Source organism: Cupressus sempervirens, chromosome 6 (assembly GCF_028749045.1).
Source record: "Cupressus sempervirens isolate cs-2001-9-10 chromosome 6, ASM2874904v1, whole genome shotgun sequence".
Lineage (NCBI taxonomy): Eukaryota > Viridiplantae > Streptophyta > Pinopsida > Cupressales > Cupressaceae > Cupressus > Cupressus sempervirens.
Genome location: NC_143123.1, coordinates 320,344,738 through 320,361,415, shown reverse-complemented (window position 1 = coordinate 320,361,415; position 16,678 = coordinate 320,344,738).

Sequence of the window (16,678 nt, the reverse complement as noted above, 5' to 3'; positions counted from 1 at the left end):
TCTGCCTAAAAATGGTTTACATAGTAGTTTGTGCCAATACAAACAACTATGAAAAAAATGTGTTACTTGGCATCTAAAGTCCTTGGTGCTTGGCACTAACTAAGACTTCAATGCTATCAATTAGTAATTGAAGACTCGACATGCATTTCTTGCTTGGTCACTGAATCGCTTGGGACATATTATCTATTCATCACTTGAGTGACTCAACACTCACTATTTACTCAGCATTCTCTAATTTACATGTTGTGCTTAGCATATGTTACTTTTTCAACATGAAATAAGTAAATGACTTAAGTGTATAGACACTCACTTGTCAAAACCAATCTAAGATTAACAATCTCCCACTTTGACATGAGTATCAAAAACACTTGGTCATATATTAACACTCTTATTCTTATGAGAATAATTTAGATGTCTATTTGACTTCCATAAAAAATTTCAAAATGTCAAAATTTTGCAACACGACTTATAACTCAAAATTTCATAACCCCCCCTAAGTTGTTTGATTTGTTCTCTACTATAATCTATATCAAAATTGTTCTTTTGCTAAGTAGATTTGTATATGTTACTTTTTCAACATGAAATAAGTAAATGACTTAAGTGTATAGACACTCACTTGTCAAAACCAATCTAAGATTAACAATCTCCCAATTTGACATGAGTATCAAAAATACTTGGTCATATATTAACACTCTTATTCTAATGAGAATAATGTAGACATTTATTCGACTTCCATACAAAATTTCAAAATGTCAAAATTTTGCAACATGACTTATAACTCAAAATTTCATAACCCCCCCTGAGTTGTTTGATTTGTTCTATACTATAATCTATATCAAAATTATTCTATACTCATACTCTTTCTCTATTCTTACTCCCTCTTGGATAGATATCTCTTTGTTATGTTACTCCCATTACTCTTACTCCCCCTTTTTAACACTGATGTCAATGGGTTATACACTAATAGTGTATTTGTCCAAAAAGGATATATGGACCTCAAGTATAATTTTAAGAGTTATATCCCAATTATTGCAAGCTAACTCCAAAGACTAAATTTGGATGGCCAACTAGGTAGCAAGGTGGACTAATCCATCTAATATAGAAATATTGGGGTGTTTCTTCATAAATGTTTCTACATAGCCTAGTTCCTTGTGTAAAATCTCCATATGAGGAGTCAAATTTGATTGAATGCTAATCAATTTAGCCCTTATGTTGGCTTCATCTTCCCGTAATCATGCTAACTGACTTTGGGATTGTAATAGGGTCCTAGAGTGTTTCTCACTTTGAGTTGGAGACTTGGTTAATGTTGCACCAGATGACTGCATTTGGCTCTGCAAACTCAAATGTGATTCCTTATTTCTTGTGTGAAGAGTGTAGGATTACATAGTTTGGTGTATAGAGAGAACATATTCTCTAGTACCTTCTTCACACCATCTATCTTAGTTGACAACACAACCTATGTTAGTAAAATATCACTAGATATCTTCTTATTCACCTTGTTTTGAAACTTCTTTTCAAACCATTCTAATAGTTTGACATTAGTATCTAGGTTTGTGTCACTTACTCTTTCCACTATATTGGTCAATTGTTCAATGATAGGCTTTGTTTCATGTGGACTAGGTAGACTAAATGTATCTAAGAAAATTTCTTTGATATCAATCAAAGCTTACTTTACCTATGCTCCCTTTTAAGCAGTTCTTGACATTTCTTCTTTGCTAGGGCCTCTTGTAGTATACCCATCTGCTCAATTGTTGTTGCAACATAATAAAATTTTGGCAATACAATCTCTTCATCTAGGCTAACATCTCTATAATTAATTACCTCTTGTACCTTAGATGAGTTAGGACTTGGCACTAAGAATTGTAATGGTATAGCATCTGTACTCAGCTTCTGAAGAGTTTGACTAGAAGGAGTACTAGATTTTGGTAATGTCACTAGTGCTTGGATTGCTACTAGCTCCTTTGGCTTGGGTGTAAAACTTGTCTCTTTAGACTTGTTCTTTTCTACTTCTATATTTCTAGTTACACCTTGATCTTGTGCTATAGGTTCAGGTGTATCTATCTGACCTATTTGGCTTTGTGTCCCACCATTTACTAGTGTTTCCACCTTATCTTCTTCAACTATCTTAACCTTGTCTTTTTTAGGTTTTTGTACATGTTTTGAGACTGGAGTGCCTTCCATGAGTGTACTAATAGTTCAACCTACTTTCTCCTTCCTTTGATATAAAATAATGGGTTGTGAAGGTCGTACAATTATTACTTGAGGAGTGATTATAGGTGTTTCTTGTGTTTTCACTTCCTCCCCTATAGTTATAGTCTCTAACTTCTAAATTTCATCTACACTCACCAATATAGGGTTCCCACATAATTTGGCCTAGAGAATGGATTGGATAAGTATCCTTTTCAAATATTCCTTTGTTAGGGGATTGATTTTCTAATCAGTAGTATCAAAAACATCCTTTACTTTGAGAGTTTCAATGTTTGCACTTATCAGCTATGGAGGGCTAGCACTCAGCATTTGTGTATCTTATACACTCTATTTTATTAGATGCTCTTCCTTAGCTGGTGCCTAATTATCAACATTCATATCAGTGCCTCCCTCAACTGTGCCTTGTTCATTGTTGTATTCTTCATCTTCTCCTACCTCAATAGGTTTCTGGTCATCCTCCTTTGATGTTTTTTGCCCATATGTTAACTTCCACATTTGTTTGGTCTTCTTTACAACATCCTCTATATTGTTTTGTAATATGTTAAATTCCCTATACTTAGGTACAAACCTTATAGCATATTTCTTTATGGCTTTATCAATTTTAGCCTTACTAAGTTTTGGCTTAACTAGAGCAATGGATGTCTCCCTAATTTGTTTTTCATTTTTCAAACAATAATGCCATTTTGGCTCAACTCTATCATTAAAACTTTTAGGTACGGAGTTGGTAATTTCTAGAGAAGCCTTTTTTAATGTAGTTGTCATGGCATATACTACCTCCTCTACTTAGTTCTTCTCAATCTTTCTAAGATTATCAAACTCAATGTGAGAGAAACCTGATAAATCAACATTGTTTCTAACATTCTCACATAAATTGTCTAGATCTGAGGAAGGGCTGTGACTCACCACTTAGAATTGGCTATTGTCATCTAATTCAGTCACTCCTCATTAGTTTCAATTTGAGCAACATTCTTCCTCCTCGATCTCTTATGTGCTCCATCTTCCTTCTCTTTAGACTCAGCTACCTCTTTATTCTTTTGTACATGACTCTTGTACTAGCCCTTGTAGTAGGTGTTGTTGGTTTGGACTAACTAGGTTTTGCAACCTTCTTTTTTTTTCTCACTACTTGACTCTCTACCTTTCTTTTCTTCTTATCAGTAGTTATAGGTACTTCATCGGCTTCTTCTTCCTTGGCACCTTCTATTTTATCTACTTCCTCCTCTCGTTGGTATTATCCCTAACCTTGTGTCAATGCCAGTGGTGCTTGAGCCTATGTGTCTTCTTCTTCATCATCATCTTCCTCTTCTCTTCTTCCTCAGCTCCTTCACCTAATTTTTCTTTCAATTTATTCACCAATTTGTTCTTCTTTCTCATCACTAAAGAAGTCTTCAATTCCATGTTGATCTTTGATTTGGCCAAGTCATAATTACCAAATGCTTTGGCTTACTTGTCCACTTCTGTTGGAAGTAATGATGTGATTACTATAGAGGCCTCATCAACATTGATCTCATAACCTAATGGCCCTAGCCATCTCACCCTAGTAATTGTTGTTTGAACATATGTGTAATTAGTATCAACTAGGAAGCAAACATCACCATGATGTTTCTCCACTAGTGAGACTAGTATCCTCAATCTTTTCTTCATGGTTTTCTTAAAATATTCAAAATAACTAGTCATTACTGACTCAAAGTTATCACCTAATTGCTCAATAAATTCTCCTATTTGAACTATAATTGATCTATTCACCTCCCATGCAACCTTACCAAATGTAGGAAATTTATTTTGTACATAAAAGAAAATGCATACCAAAATATATCCAAATTTACACTAAGCACTCCTGGTTTTCCTTATGGCTCCCAAATTTTCAATCAATTGTTGCAAGTGCAACTCAGCAAGATCATAGGTATGATCCTTCTTCACAATTTTGTAGCCCATATCCACTGCAATGAAAGGTACACTATTCAATCTACATGACTGATAAAACTTATGTTCTATTACCCTTACTGCAAAAGCTATTAGGGGATCTATGATAGTGTAAATGGTCATTCCCCTTTTATTCCATACCGCCCCTATGTTCTTTTCAATAACTTCCTTTGGCTCACTTCTCATATTCTTTTGCTGATCTAGGGTTGGATACCTTGTTACCCTATGAACAATATTCTTTGTGATTTTAACTAGACCATATTCTAACCATATAGAGCTATCATGAATTTTTCTTAAAACAATCTTAATCCACTCTATTTTGAAGATGTTGGGAAAATCTAGGGCACGAGTTAACCCCTTCTCTTTGAAAATCTTGTATTATTCCTTCAACACTCCATTTTAATATAGTTTTTCATATTCTTCTCTGATTTCCATCTCTCTTGTGCTTCCAATCTTGCAAGTGTAACAATTCCTGACATCTATCAAGACTCATGGTGGTATCATAGATAATGCACCAGAGGGATCCTTCTTATAAGGTGTATCTGGGATAGCCTTCAAAATAGGTTGTTTTATTTCATTTCTAATTAACTAAACATTCAAAACCTCTTTTCCCTCTACACATTTTTCTTTAGAAGAACTAGATGCCATTACATATATCTAGGTTTTCCAAAATTTTAAAATGTGTAGCTCAACACACAGTAAATACCTTATAAATCCTTCTTAATTGATGTTGAATATTCATTCAAATCTCCTAAAAAGTCTCATAATCAAATTCTCCACATCACCTTTAGCTCTTTGTGTTCTTCTTCAAATTCAAATGATGTTAAATGAGAATAAATCAGTCAAATAGCCCTTAACATACTACATTTAATGCTAAGTTCTGACACAACTACAAGCTTGATGGCTCACTTAGCATCCACATGTCTTTCCATATGCTTGGAAACCACTATGATCTTGACCTCAACTAACACATTTTGTTAGCTTTGGCATCCACTAACATTTCACTCAGCAACCATAAGAAACTTTTCATGCTCGATAGTAACATGAAAACTTGACAAAACTTAAAGATTTATCCTTGACTTCTAACAAAATTTTGCATATTTATTCATGCATATATAATATTTTTAGAACTAAATCCTTGGAATTGATTTATGCTATAATTTTTTAATAATTAGTCCCACATGCCTCTTGACTTCTTAGTTTGATGAGGTGTGATCACCTGACCCATTGGGTGAAGTGATCTCATCTACACTTGATGTGTTGCAATCTTCCTTTCTCTTCCATGTCTTGTTCATCTCATCTCTAATATTTTCAATATCTCCCTTGCCTTTTTCTTTGTTGAACTCACAACTTGGTACTTTTAATCTTTCTAGACAATATTGGCTGATATGACCAGTCTTCAAATAGCAAAAACATGTGGTTTGACTCAACCACCTTTTGTAATCATTTTTGAAATGTGTCCTAATATAGTTCTTGGGAACATGTTCATACTCTTGACAATAGTGACAACTATACCTTATATTATAATCCTAATTATAAGATTTTCCATTGTCCTTTACCTTTGTCTACTTGTTTGATGACAACTAGGGTCTAGATCTAAACTCAAAAGCTCTATGTCCATACTTTTGACAGCTATAATAGTATCATTCAAATATTTGAGTGTGCATAGTCTTGGTTCTGCATTCATGTGCCTAATGACCTTTTTTTTTGTGCTTATGGTAGTGACCCATGCTCTTCTACTTAACATTATAATTTATAGTCTTTCTCCTACACACATTAGCAGTATGTCCTTTCTTACCACAATTATGACAAGTAGGTTTGGAGTTCTTACCTTTATTACTTCTTTCTTTAGCACTTTTCAATTATTCTCCTTCTTTAGTACTAGTGTATCCTAGTCCAAGTATATCATTGTTAGATCTAGGGGATACAATTAATTGTTCAAAGTACTTGACAACTTCACTAGGTTTATTGAAACTTTTAGCAAAATCCTTTTCCCTTTTTAGATCATTTCTCAACTATTCATTCTACAACTTCAGTGTTGTGATTTCAATATCCTTGGCATTTAGTTCAAGATTTGCAATCATTATTTGACCCAAAGTTTCTAATTTCATGTTAGTAATCCTAGTTACGTCTGATGATTTCTCTTCCAATCTACTAGTCAAAACTCTTTTGTCATATTCAATCATGACTTTATCTTCCATAGCTTTATTTTTATGTTCGGTTACCTCACATAGTAATATGTCTTGTGATTCTTTCTATCTTAAGATTTCTTATCTCTTCAACCAACGTTCTATTTTTTTCCATTAGGGCCCATTTATCAACAAGAATTAGAATTTTGAATTCTAAAAAAATCATAATTGATTGTTTGGGTCAACAAATGAGAATTAAAATACAAGAAAATTATAATTTTGTATTCTCATTTATCCTCCAATTCAAGGATTCGGTCTTCCTTCCAAATAGTTGGTATTGCTCAAATACCTATTTTAATTCCAATTTTAGAAAAGCAAGCATTCCAAATTAATGAAAAGGAAACTTTTTTTCATGTCTGCTAGACATTTTTTTTTTTGGTGCTCACTTTTGGTCTACTAAAATATATTGTCATTGTCATTTTGCTCTCCATTTTTATTTTCTCTGGTTTCTCAACATTATTGTGTTGGTTTGCAAATAGTTATTGATTTACATTTTCAATTTTCTAGGGTTTATATTTGTTACAAATTTTGGTGTCTCATTGCAAGTTTTCTATGTGAGCAGTGACAGAGTTGAATGATCTTGGCTTCTTGTGTTTTGTTACTACAAGAAAATGGTAGAAAGGTACATAAATGTGATTTGACTTAATCTTGCCTTCTTGTTCTACTCTTAACTGGCATATCATGTTATATCATTTGGCTCTTTGTGTGTGTGTGTGTGTGTGTGTGTGTGTTTGTGTGTGTGTGTGTGTGTGTGTGTGTGTGTGTGTGTGTGTGTGTGTGTGTGTGTGTGTGTGTGTGTGTGTGTGATTTCATGTGTGTGGGTCTATATATATCATGGATTAACTTTGGGTTATCACATTTTTTCTTTCCATTGATTAAGTCTATAGCTAGGGTGTAGATTCTTGGACTAATTGTAGGATGTAGATTAAATCAATTTCATAAAAATGATTTTGAAACATTCAACCCTTCTAGCATTTACTCTCCCTCCCTATAGGTGACAACTTCTCTCTACTCAGACCATGCCATTTGCATCTAAAGGCTCATCCTTGAGGAATAAAAAACCCTCTTTTTTCAAAAGTGGGTATGATAAAAGCATCTCATGTCCCTTGCTTCCTTTGCTTGCCCATGTTTTCCATGTGCCATGGTTTCTAATAACTAATCATGAAGTCAGTATCCTTCCACTCTTAATTTCTTTGCATTTTATCTTGGTCTAGGAAAAGAGCCCTAAAGAAAGTATGCTAACTTTTCTTTCTGAGCACAATCCGAATCCTAGATGGGAATTTTACAGTAAATCAAGTAAAGTCCCAATAGGGGGGATAGTACACTATATTCTCCACATGCCACCCTAAAAAAAAATGATGATAGTAAAAGAATGACACCATGAAAAGGTCATCTCAAGCTTGTAATGAAGTGCATCTATTGTTGAAGCTCTTCTTAATTCCTCACAAATTGCTTGCATCTGCTATTCACCTTTTTCTTCCTTAGACATTGCAAAGCTTATTGGCCATTCTTGTGGTATTTGAGACACTTGGTTGTGCTTAATTTTCTCTTCCCCTACTAATAGGTCATTTCCTTTTGACCCCTGCCAAGTTCTTTCTTGCAACCTTTTCTTACTTTACTATAAATGCTTGTTTATGACTATCTAGTCTGCACATGCTACCTTAAACCAAAAATGGTACTAGTAAAAAAATGACACCATGAGAAGGTTGTCTCAAGCTTGGAACATAACACATCTATTACTGAAGCTTCTACATTACTCACAAATTTCCTACATCTACTATTCACCTTTATTTTCCTTAGAAATTGAGAAGCATATTGGCCATTATTGTATTATTTTACTTTTTAGACACTTGATATTGCTTGTTGATAAGATTTTGGTCATTTCATTTGATCCTTTCTGTAATATTCCCCTCAACTGATGAATTTTAATATTAGGTCATAATAGCTAATAATTAAAAATTATCAAGATTCATAAATATTAATTATATATTCTAAATATTCAATATTGTTGTTAAATAAGTATTGGACTATGGTAGCGCTATTTGTAAGAAGCATTTATTGAACACATATATCAATATTGATTATTAATAACTAAATCATATATTATATATCTTTTTAAGACATCAATTGATAGCTAAACAAAATTAAATAATACTAAATAATAAGATAAATACAAACTAATAGTTGAATAGAACTCATATATGTAAACATACACTAATTATATATGTTTTAATTATTCCTCTAGACTCCATAATATTAAATCTGAACTCAACATTTATTATAACCAAGTTTCCCATAGATACAAAAGTTAGTTATAATAATATTAATTTCTGCCATTTTCATCGTTAGATTTGTTCTTACCAAATTATATCACTCAGAGCTTAGGAGGAGTTTAACATTTAAAGCTACACCAATGCCAAGTATCTACCATGAAGCATCGGTGCCAAAAGTTTAGCTAAAGAAGGTAGTTATGCGAGGTTATTTAGTTGTTTTGAAGAAACATGATGTGTGGGTTGTTGTATGCTATAATTACTAAAACAATCTACAGTATTTAGTAATTTTTTTCACTTTATCAGTTAGTGATGAATAGTCTTTTAGTAATGTTTATCATCTACAACCTCTAACAAGCCAACTGTGGGTAATGCTTATATTTAAACATGTACTTTATATATAGCAATGAAATATTACTATGTAATGCGTCTAGTTTCTATTCAAATCGCTCTCGATCATTTGCCACAATATATATTGGACATTTTTATTTAGTTGTCACATTAATGGTCCATTGACAAGTTCTCTTTAGTATGTCTACCAATGTGGATGCAGTGACTATCAAATAGAAAATGATTTCTAGGTTTTTATGACAATTGTTTGGTAAGTTGGTTATCAACACATTTTCCATATTTTTCCACCTATTGAATATGATGCCTTATTTTTGGTGACTATGAAGATCACCATAAAAAGGATTACTGCAATGCTTCTCCAAATTCTACTTTAAAATAATAAAGAATAATAGTATTTTTGTGTTTTTATGGTAAGTTGAGAATCCTTAAGCATAAAGTTTGATCAAGATTTATGATGTGAAGATACCTCCTACTCATGCTAAATCACCTAAGCTAGGGTGTAAAAAAAGTAATTATTGTCTAATTTGCATATGGCTATTTATGTTCTACTATTGTTTCGTCTTAAGTCAGAGCTTTGTAATATTGTTGCCAACACCTGTATTATTGTTACCATTATTTCTTAGATGTTCAACATCTTCAAATATAATCAAGGCACCATTGGTTTCATTATACTGTACTCATAATCAATAGTATGATGTAGTATTCTACCTCTAATTTGCTAATTGTGATTATTGTATTTATCTAAGATCTTCCTAACATGGCTTCATCTTTTGTCCCTTTGACATTGATAGTAGTTGTACTAACAATCTTATTCTTACTAGTGAACCCTATTTTACATCTTACATTTTTATGAACCTAATGTCTCTTACTTTTGTATACTTTTGATGGGTAGATTGGATTTGGTTAATATCTTAATTGCACCCTTTGAGGATTGATTGACATCTTTAACTAAGAACTACCTTTTAGAATGAATTTCAACATCCACTATTTATCATAAGCTCTTCTTGATTTTTGCCATTATTTATTTAATGGATTTTTCTTTCTCTTATATTATGATGGTCATTACTTCTTGGCTTGATCACTATTTCTTATTTTTGTTTATCTCTGTTATGTCTGCTCTTATTCATTATATAGGTTTTTATCATCTTTTTAGATCTTCTTATGTTGTTTCTAATTAATAGACAGATATTCCTCATGGATTTCAAAGGAGTTGATCTTCCCTTTATCTCTTCAATGGTTTGGAGTCACACCTCTTTACCATGGCTGCCCTTTGCAATAGTCACAACCTTCCATCATTACCACCCTCTGATATCACAGCCCTTTATCATTTCAACACTTTGAAAGATTCATAACCCATCATAATTGTCACTCTTTGAATGACCCATCACAAATTTTAGTTATAATCAACTCATGTAATTTTAGTTATTTATAAATTTTCAATCACTCACAAAGACATCATTTTACTTCTCTTTTGGATCGCTATGTGTATCCATCAATGTTGTATTGGATTCAATGAAAATTTCAATCTGCAATAAACTATTGTATTATCTAAAAAATGAATCTATTATATATCTCCCTCTTATATGGTGCAACTAGTCTACTCTTTCATTGATTTCTACTATTTACTCTTAGAAGGTTGTTCATCATCATATTTTACCAAATCCATGGATCTAATGAAATGTTTCTCTAGATTGGTTTTAGGTTACTGATTGATCTAATGAAAGATAAAAAAATTCTAGGGCACATTGCTAGGAAGAGAAGAGTCATTTACGCTCATGTAGTTGGTCTTGTAGCCTTTGCTACATCCATAGCAGTGACTTCACAAGAAGCTAGAAGACCAATATTTAAGTAAAAAAGAGGCGAGATTCTATTTTATAAATTTATTATCTATTTAAATGAGACTGATTGTCATTATCAAATTCAAATGAGCAAACAAGCCTTCTTTCATCTAGCTAATATTCTTAGGCAACAAGGAAGCATCAAAAATATGATGCACTTACCACTAGAAGAACAATTGGTGATGTTTCTCCATACTCTTGGCCACAATCTGAGAAATTGTAAGATTGCTCATAACTTTGGTCACTTAGGGGAGACAACTAGTCGATATTTCCACAAAGTTTTGATAGCAATCTTGGCACTTCATGGTAATTATTTTTTGCCACCTGGTTTAAACACTCCTTTAGAAATTAGTGGGAAGGACCATTTTGATTCATACTTCAAGGTACATACCCTATTGGTACAAATGTTTTTCCTTGAATTTAGTTATTTTATTTCATCCCTTTGATTATAAATTTTCCCAATGTAGGATTGTGTTGGAGCAATTGATGGAACTCATATTCTAATCACAGTCAATGTCGACATGCAAGCTCCATATCATGATAGAAAAGGCAATTTATCTCAAAATGTTATGGGTGTGGCTTCATTTAATTATAAGTTTCATTATGTCCTTGCTGGATGGGAAGGGTTAGCTATAGATAGTCATGTTCTATCTTTGGCCCTATCAAGATTCAATCAATTGGTAGTTCCCCCTAGTATGTCTAGTATGTTTATATATTGATACATGTGACTTTCTTAAAAAGTTATATTAATAAACTTGTATTCTTATGTAGGAAAGTATTATTTAGTGGATGTTGGATATCCCAATGTACCTAGATTTCTTTTGCCTTACCATTGCACATGTTACCATCTAAAAGAGTTCCCGAAGGAAAACCCAATAAATAGCCCACAAGAGTTGTTTAACCACCACCACTCATCCCTGAGGAATGCAATTGAATGTACCTTTGGCATTTTGAAGCAGTGCTTTCCTATACTAAGACATGCAATGTCATATGAAATCATGACCCAAGTAAAGATTGTTTTGGCATGTTGCATACTACACAACTTCATTACCATAGAAGATAACATTCCGCCTGAAGTTGATGTTGAAGAGGAAGATGATCATGAGGGGATAGATGTACCAATACTCAAGACATATGGGATGACTTAGCATTATAAAGATGATTGGGGGAAATTTAGAGATGATATAGCCAAAAGGATGTGGGATGATTATAGAACTCAATCTTAGTTATGATTTGGCAAGATGATGTTACAAATTATGGCTAGTGATATGGAAAGATAATTCAAATGTATTGTAGTTAATGCCATATGGAAAAATTTTCTTTTTTGAATGCTACTTCATGCCATATTTGTCTACTTTTATTTAAGAGAAAAACAATTTTTTTTACATAAATATGAAATCTTCCTTGCTAACAGTAGTGTTTGTTTCAAATTCTTATTTGTTGGTAAATGTTTATCTATTCAAAAATGAATTGCACCTCTTAAGTTAATCTTTTGGTTAACATATAAGCATAGCTTTTTTAACACTGATTCTTTTTATATCATTAAATAATATTGTCTTTAAACTTAACATAATTCTTGAATATGATTTCATCTCATAGCCTAACTTTAACACCAAGTAGGGTTGCTTTGACTGTCATAGATCTCCATCAGTTTTTACCTCTGACATGGATCAGTATTTCACCAAATATGTTAATGCTCCATCCACTTTTTAATACCATTGTAAACTCTTCTTACTTTCCAAATGTCATGTTTTGTAATCATATGCATTGTTATCACTGCCAAGCCTAGAATGTTGCATGTTATTTCATTTATCTTTTATTTTATCAACTCATTGTTATGTAATGCCATCAAGACATTTGTCACAACCGCTGAATATATGCAATTACCATATAAACTCAGTGCCTCTTTTATATTTCTATCTAGATGCACGACTCAACATACTTGTAATTTATAGACTTTATGCTTTTCTTCAAAAGTTTCAAAACCACAACAAACTTCCTACACTTATCACTCCTTAAATATCTCTTTACTTCTCTTAATATTACCATGTGTGATTCTTGTGGTTACTCCAAAACTTATTCTCTTTAATCAGACACATGTGTGTTCATTCCAATCTATCTTTTTATGGATCATGACATGTTGATACGTCTCTTAATTATTACCTTAAATGCCAGTGCATGGCTCAACAAGGCCTAACATTCTTATTTGGAATTTCATTCATTTCCAGTTGCTTCTCTTGATTTTGGTAATCAAATTTGGTCATACTATTTTATAATCTTTTCTCATCATCAATTTTGGTAAACTCTTGAAATTGAAATTGAGAAGTAACTTCTAATTTTCTATTAGTGGTATTTTTGATATTTCTTTCCACTATATAATACCTAATGCTTATAATAAAAAATTTCATAGAGAGCCTAGAATATTGACTCTATCATCTCTTTGTGTTCTATCAACATAGTGCTTGAATATTGTTTTTTAGGTTTAATAAGTTTTAACTTCTCACATTTTCAATTGAATGCAGGTCGGCTAACAGATTGCTGGTTTTTGCTTTCCAATTCAATTAGACAAAAATAGACCATCTGGATTAATTAGTCAATAGTTGAAAAAGCTTATTACCATTTGGCTAGGAGACTCTATTTAAGGTGCTTCACCACAACCTTCTCAGTTCCTTCACATTTAAGGTGGTAGTAGAGTGTTGCTAGTAATGCTCTTCATGCCTAAGGCATTCTATGATAGATGCTCTTATTTGTTCCATGCCTTTCATGAACTTCACTCATAGAGGGACTTAGTAGTACTCAATGTCATGGTACTCTACAAGAGGACCCTACCCTCTTCTCTTTCATGCAAGGTTGTCCTCTAATTGTTTCACTTGTTCACACTTTATATGCTATTTTCTTTCACCTTTCATGACAGTGGCTATATCCTTGCTTTTTATGACACTTCTATAGTTGAACATGTGTTTGATCCTCTTTTATTCATGACAATGAGTATGTGTGTCTTCTCATCTTGGCTACTACTATTTATATTAACATTATCTGCTCATGACCACCTTATAACAATCAACTCTTCTATGGTTCATCACTATCCTTTACAACAACTTGTTTCTCTTTTCTTGATAAGTCACACCTCTATCTTGATGAAAATCATGCATCACTTTTAGCTACTAAATATGTCTTATATAATAGTCATTGAACCTTTGAAAATAGTTAATTCTCTCTGTCCCTTTCCATGTCCCTGGCTCACAGAATCAGTGAGAGATGAATCTAGAATAGCTCCATAAAGTATTTGTTACTCTTTTCTCCCTCAAGGGGGATGTTGTAGGTGTTCTTTCTGTCATCTACAAGGGAAATTTTGTCTGTATGCTAGATTCAAATAGGGAATATAGTGGAGGGTTGTCATTGTAGAGTAGACAATGTTGTACTTTTTACAATTTCTAATTGTGTTTTTATGTCAAAGTTTAACAAATATAAGTGCTTCATTTTCACCTAATGATGATATTATTGATTAATGATTATGCTTTATCACATGTAGAGTAGATGATTTTTTGTGATTTTTTAGCTACATGATTCTAGAGGGTTTGTATTACAGTGATTAAATAGTTTTTTGTCAGAAATTACATATTATTTCTTGGTGTTGAAGGGTTGTGGTGCTCAATTTCTTACTGATAATTGATTTTGTTTCTTTGGATGTCAGCTTCATAGTGATTTTTGTTTATATTGATCATTTATGGTTGTTCCTCCAAGATAATTTTTGTTTAAATAGATCCTTGTCATATACAACACTTGATGGGGACACAACCCAAGCACAAAATGGACACAACAAGAAAGGGAAAATTTTATTAACTATGAAAATATGCTAGTACATTCAGTACAGAGATAATAGACTTCAAAACATGCCCTATGGGCTTACAATAGCATAAATCTAGAGATAATTTCTTCTCCTAGTACCTTCTCTCAAACTCCACTCCGAACTGCCTTTTACAATTCTAAAAATGTTCTTAAATAGACCCTGGAGGGTTAAGGATTAGGAATACATTCTAGAAAGTGCTAGTAGGCATCCACCAACCAAATAGAAGGCTCTAGAAGTCACATTAGAAGTCAGCACAAAATTAGAAAAATCCAAAAATGGTAATCAAACTTTCGGGAGGCATAACTTTTGAACCGTAGCTCCGATTGATGAACTGTTTACATTTTCGAAAAGCTCTCGAAGTGCTCTATAGCCTCATGGAAAAGCTTTGCATGTCCCCCATTTTTCAGCACTATTCAAAGTCATTTAATGCCCCTAACCTAACTTTGAAGCATTCATAGGATGTCTCCAAAAGCCAAAAAATTGTGATAACTTTCAAATTGTGGGGCCTTTTGACCTGATTCTTTTTCTGGAATGCTCTAAATCACAATGACAATCTTCTAACCAATTTACACCTTCTAGTTCACCAAAATGATGGCTCAATTACATACTCCTATTTTTCTAACATTTACACGTATCCCAAGGTGTTCAAATACTCTATCCTAGAACACTGATAGTGGAACTATGAGAGTTGAAACCTTTATTTGACCTAAATTGGTATCCAGAAATGAAAAAACATGAAACAGAAACTAAGTCTAAGTACATTTTTTTTGGGTGACACAAGATTGCCCTTATACCTTTGGATGCTCCTGCATCAGACACCCAGGGTAGATTGAAAAGTGACCTTGTCACTTTATGAATGGTAGAGGAAATCCCAAATGGGAAACCTCAGTTGTTGAAATCCAAGTTGAGTCCTCTATCGGCCATCCTTTCCACTTGACCAAATACTCTTCATACTACCTATTTCTGGTACTCTTGCCCACATGATGATCTAGAATGTCTTCTATCTCCTCCTTCTTAGAAGCAGGAATTGGACATGGCTTTAACATTGGCTCCTCATCTGCACCATCATCATGATACTCTGTTAAGTTTGCAATGTTGAGAAAAGGAGAAATGTGAATACCATATGGAAACTCCACCTCATATGCATTTCCTCAGTCATGTTTCTTCAGAATTTTGCAAGGGCCAAATTTGTTCATTTTCAGCTTGTTGTAGGTACCGGCTGGAAATCTTTCTTTTCGTAAGTGTACCATGACTAGATCCCCTACTTGGAATTCCTTATGTCTTCTCCTTTGATCATCCCTAGATTTATACTCTTGATTCATCTTGGTAATGTGTGCTTGATCCTCCTCATGTAGACACTTGATATGTTCAGCAAATTCTTCAGCTTCAACACTTGTCCTCTCCCCTTGCTCTATCTTCCTCAATTTTGGTGTAGTCCTTGGGCTACTTCCATATACAATTTGCAATGATGATTTTCTAGTACTCCTATTTATAGAGTTATTGTAAGAAAACTCTCCTTGTGGTAGAATCAAATCCCACCCCTTGAGCTTACCCCCAACTAAACATCTCAGCAAATTGCACAGACTTTTGTTTACCACTTATGTTTGACCATCAGTCTGTGGGTGATGTGTGGAACTAAATTTCAAGTCTGTTCTCAACTTCTTCCACAATGTTCTCTAGAAATACCCCACAAATTTAGTATCTCTATCAAAAACTATACTCCTTGGGAGACCATGTAATCTTACCACCTCTTTGAAAACAAGTCTGCAATATGGACAACATCATGAGTTTTGTGGCATGGAATGAAATGTGCCATTTTGGAGAACCTATCAACCACCACAAATATTGAGTCATTACCCCTTTGTGTCCTCCACAATCCAAGAACAAAATCCATACCTATGTCCTCCCATGGCTTTGATGGAATAGGCAATGGCTGATATAGTCCAATATTGTGACTAAATCTCTTGGCCACTTGACAAATCTGACAACTCTATACAAACTTCTTCACATCTTGTGAAATTTGAGGCCAAAAATAGTGTTCTCTAACAATGG